Below are 5,000 nucleotides of genomic sequence, written 5' to 3'. Positions count from 1 at the left end.
AAACGAGTACAAATCATAATGCAAAATCGAACGAGACTATTACCTGGGCAGATCTTTACTTGGAACTATATTCAGCCTCATCACCGTTCATTTTTGGGTGGCGTATTCCTTTAATGGGCCAGAAGTGTGTTCGTTCCCTGCTCAGAAGTTCGCAGAGCTTTGGATAAAAGAAGGGCGAAATGATACAGAAGACGAATATTTTTGCTTCTGTCTTAAATTACAGCTAAAAATGTGCATCATATTAGTCCCAACAACAAAAACAGTGTCGGTGTGTTTGTCAGTGACAGTGTTTTTTGTCATTGCTACATCCACTCACTAAATGAGCTCATATGCAATATTCAAGTTCTCTGAATTACGTGAACTCTTCTAGTCAATTGAAATGATTGGATTGGATTTGTCATGTTTGCCTGTTTGCCAACTTGACCCTTGTCTGACCTCAGAGTGATGTCCTGGGGATTGCTCGAAGTGCTTGTAGTCATTTACACAGATGTCAGTTTGTGATGTGACTGCCTGAGTCATTATTTGACATTACTCAAGCTGCTAAACCTAGCACCCCCTGTCACTCTACAGAGATGCCTCAAGATGCATCTGACTTTTACAATTGCAGCCATTGTGTGTGTGAGTGTGTGTGTGTGTGTGTGTGTGTGTGTGTGTGTGTGTGTGTGTGTGTGTGTGTGTGTGTGTGTGAGCATGAATATAGATTGTGTGGGTGGAGTGGAACATATGAGATTGTGGTTTCGATTGTGTTTGTGTGTGTTAGGGTAGATGTGAGTGTACATGATATTATTCTGTGCTGCACTTTGGTGCACTTTGCTTCCGCTGCATGTTGCATGGTTCTCTGAACATGTGCTTTGGGGAACAAAAGTGTGAGCACTGCGTGTGCATTACTATGGATACATTATGGCATTATTCTTGGTATTCATATGCATCTACCCAGCTCTGTGTGTGTGTGTGTGTGTGTGTGTGTGTGTGTGTGTGTGTGTGTGTCTGTTCTGTGCAGGTGGTGGTGTGCTGGGTCAACCTGAGCCTGTGTGTTATGGCAACAGGCAGGATGGTCTTTTGGAAACAGAAGTGAGACTGGCTCTGCTTGCTTCCGACTGTGAGGGCTGGAGCCAGTCTCACCTGCCCCCCCTTCCCTCCTCTCCTCTCTTCTCTTCTTCCCTCCCCTCTTCCCTCATCCCTTCCACCAGTCTCACCTGCCCCTTGTCCTCCCCTCTCCTTCCCTTTTCTCTTCCCTCTTCCCTCCTCTCCCCTCTCCTTCCCTCCCCTCTTCCCTTCCCTCCCCGGGAGGCTGAGCAGAGTTGGAGTCAGGAGGGACACGCGGGTAGTCCAGGGCAGGGGAGGGTGGGGTGGGGTGGGGTGGGTGAGCCGGTGGGCGGTCATGTGATGTTTTTGGGGAAGGAGGGGGGTCAGACGTGGAGTCAGAAGTGATTTAGGTAAGTGCCTCCCGGGCAGAGCCACCTAATCCCTGGGCCCAGTGCAGGGAACAGTGGACAAATGAGCCGGGTCTTAATGCCGGACCTTAAGATGTTTATGGCTTGAGCCGGTCATTTACTCGTAGTAATTTGACCGTGCGGTCGCTGTCCGTTTTCTCTGGGGACGTGCGACTCGTCCCAAAGCTGAACCTGTGTGCCCGTTTACTACGCCCCACATTCCTCCCTCATGCTGTCATCTCTCCCCCTGACCTCTCGTCCCCCCCCCCCCCCCCCCACCTGTTCATCATAAATAAACCACGTTCAACTACATGTGTCCTCTGCCCGCTGCAACACAGTTGGGAGTGCTTTGGTATGTGTGTGTGCGCACACACATGCGCATGCCATAACTGTTTTCTGAAAATGTTTGTTTATTAAAGCAGCAGCCTCGAATTTCTCAGGCTAACGATGCTCTTTGTGAACAGACAGGGCTTTGATATTGTAATGTATAGTGTGTGTGTGTGTGTGTGTGTGTGTGTGTGAGCTGTGCTAGTACAGGTTTAGTGTTTAGCTGGTTAAATGGGGGCCATTGTGTGTGTGCTGCATTGTCGGGGAGCTTGATGAGTGTTTAGCATGCTGCATCAGGCCGGGGCTCTTTCTTCCCCGCGCAGCCCAAACACAGGGGCTTTGTGTGGCCAGCGGGACCGGCTCTTCAACGGCAGCCCTCTGGAAACTCATGGCACTGCAGATGGAAAGTTGAGCTCTTCTCATCTGAAAATTTTCCCCTATCCGTTACACTTCCCCTCTCTTTCTCGCTCTTTCTCTCTCGCGCGCTCTCGCTCTCTTTCTCTCTCTCTCTCTCTTGCTCTCTTTCTCTCTCTCACTTCATCAGTTTCATATGTTGGTGCAACCTATCTTGCTCCATGTACCGTCCTGCTCTCTCCCCCTTGTCTCCCTCTCTCTTTTTTTTCTTCACTCTCCCTCTCCCTCCCTCCCTCCCTCCCTCGTTACATCTCCCCTGTTTCCCTGAGGAGCGGAGTTGTGTGGGCTGGAAGTTTCGGTGAGATTAGCGCTCAGGCCTCAAACGGAAGGAGGGAACGAGAGAACGAGGGGAAGAGGAGAAGAAGAGATGAACGCTGGTGTGAAGCGGAAGTGAGGATTTAGCAGCTAAGGCAGAGCTACCATCTGGCTCTGGGGTGTGTCGTCCGTCCCTACAAAACACTCCCTCCTGCCAAAGAGTGCGTGAGGGAGAGATGGAGAGGCAGATCGAGTACGAGATGAAAGATGAGTTGGATGTCTTGCATTCACAAACGGGGTACTCCATGAAACCAGCCTCGCTCCAAAATAGAAATGCATTCCGTCCCACATGGCTTTTGATATGGGATCACAGAAGTCGCAGAGGGTCACCAACGCTACTCAAGGAGACAGGAGCAGCAGTTGGGGAAGTGGTGGCGCTGGTATACGAACAGGACTTCAGGGTGTCCGCTGTGTGTGAGGGCAGGTTGAGCTCCCCCTCCAGCCCATCTTCCCAAAGCCACTGTTCCCAGGAGCTAATGGCTTTCCCAGCCTCCGCAGGGCAGCCACATCTGGGTTTTGATGGGCCTGTAATGGCAGAGAAATCATCGTCATGGGGCTCCTCTGGTCATGTTCCCCTCACACATCTGAGAACTCTCCCTCCTCTCATTCACCTCTCTCCCTCTCTTTCTTTCTTTCTTTCTCTCTCTATCTTTCATCTCTCTTTCTTTCTTTCTTTCTCTCTCTCTCTTTCATCTCTCCCTCTCTCTCTTGTATACGTAAGGTATGTGGCCTTGTTCTCCAGAACATAAAGCCTTCTTCTCCCAAGATGAACATGACCCATCATGAGAGGGATCCCAAGATAATAACAAAATAATAATAATACATTTTATTATGAACGTGACCCATCATGAGCAAGATCCCAAGATGAACATGACCTATCATGAGCGAGATCCCAAGCATCTCCCAGGGCCCATCATGAGCGAGATCCCAAGATGAACATGACCTATCATGAGAGGGATCCCAAGATGAGCGAGATCCCAAGATCAACAAGGCCCATCATGAGCGGGATCCCAAGCGTCTCCCAGGGCCCATCATGAGCGAGATCCCAAACGTCTCCCAGGGCCCCTCCCGGTGCTCCAGACTTGCCCGTGGCGTGGTGCGGCGTGGCGGTGCAGGAGGCCAGGGGTCTGCGGTTCATCACGGAGGCAGCGTCCTGATAGCGCACATTCCTGGCGCCGCTTCCTGCCCGCTCTGTTTGCATTTCCTCTTCCTCGCGCCCCGTGAGCTCATCGCCCGGCTTTCCTGCTTTCCATGAACGGCCCACGCTGCAGCTTTTTTATATCGTTTCTTTTTTGTGTGTGTGTGTGTGTAACTGTGTGTGTGTAACTGTGTGCTCTCGTAACTGGAGATAAGCGAGAGCAGTGGACAACTGATGCCCTCGGACACGCACACACACACGCACACACACACACGCACACACGCACGCAGAGATGGACTTGAAGGTGTGGACAGGATGTGGGGTGAGCGGGTGGCAGAAGTTAGATCAACAAGCACGGAGCCGCACTCTCAGGTCGGGTGGGGGTCGGGATGAAGGTGATGGGTGGGGTGGGGTGGGGGCCGCACGGGAGGAAGGAGAGAAGAGAGGGGTGGTGGGGGTCGGAGGAGAAGAGAGCGTCTGCTGCGTTTTGTCGTCGCCTGTGTGTCTGCTGAGGCGAAGCAGAATAATGATCCAAGGAACTAACGAGGAATGAGACGGTCTGCCTCAGCTCAGCGCACCCGATTATTCACGCCCCGTGCCCACACTTCACAACACATGAATGTGAAGAATGCATGTGCTCTTCACTGTGCTCGCCTGTGTGTGTGTGTGTGTGTGTCTGTGAGTGTGTGTGTGTGTGTGTAGTTTGTGTGAATGAGCTTCCATTTCCCCACGTGTGTGTATTTCTGTTGAGGCGATGATGAGGTCAGCACCTAAGAATAACTCGTTTGTATAGTACAAATACGTGGGGGTGGGTGGGAATCTCTCTGTGTGTGTGTGTGTGTGTGTGTGTGTGTGTGTGTGTGTGTTTGGGAGAAGGGCGGAGGGCCGAGGACTTCCTCTCTCACTGACGCTCACAATGGTCACCAGCCTCTCGGTTTGACCTTTGCCCCAGCGTTTCCCAGGGGGCCGTGGGGCGTGACAGGGCGGAGGGGGCAGGCAGAAAGGGTCCCCGGCCGAACTCCTGACCCCGCCACTGGACAGGGTCAGCGCAGACAGACACAGTGACCCGCGCTCCTGACCTTCACCCTGTCTGTCTGCCTCTGTCTGTCTGTCTGTCTGTCTGTCTGTCTGTCTGTCTCTCTCGCTCTCTCTCTCTCTCTTCTCTTCTCTTCTCTTCTCTCTCTCTATCGTCAAGTAAATGTTTTTTTTTATGAATGTGTGAATATATATTATCATGAATATGCTAATATGCTAAATACACTATTTACTGCATTGCTAGATTTTCAAAGTATAGAAAACTGCATGTTTTCAAACATTTTAATCCTCCCTTTCAGACACATCTCTTCTCCTCTGTCCTGCCTTCAGCATTCTGT

The 5,000-nt window shown here is 51.3% G+C and overlaps 1 protein-coding gene across 7 annotated transcripts in view; it reads left to right on the top strand.

The window, feature by feature from the left end:
* numb (NUMB endocytic adaptor protein) overlaps nucleotides 1-5,000 on the top strand; it is a 41,407-nt gene that overhangs the window by 22,899 nt on the left and 13,508 nt on the right. The window lies entirely within an intron of this gene.

The sequence above is a fragment of the Sardina pilchardus genome, chromosome 20 (assembly GCF_963854185.1).
Source record: "Sardina pilchardus chromosome 20, fSarPil1.1, whole genome shotgun sequence".
NCBI classification, from domain to species: domain Eukaryota; kingdom Metazoa; phylum Chordata; class Actinopteri; order Clupeiformes; family Clupeidae; genus Sardina; species Sardina pilchardus.
This window is presented reverse-complemented; position numbering and strand designations above follow the sequence as displayed.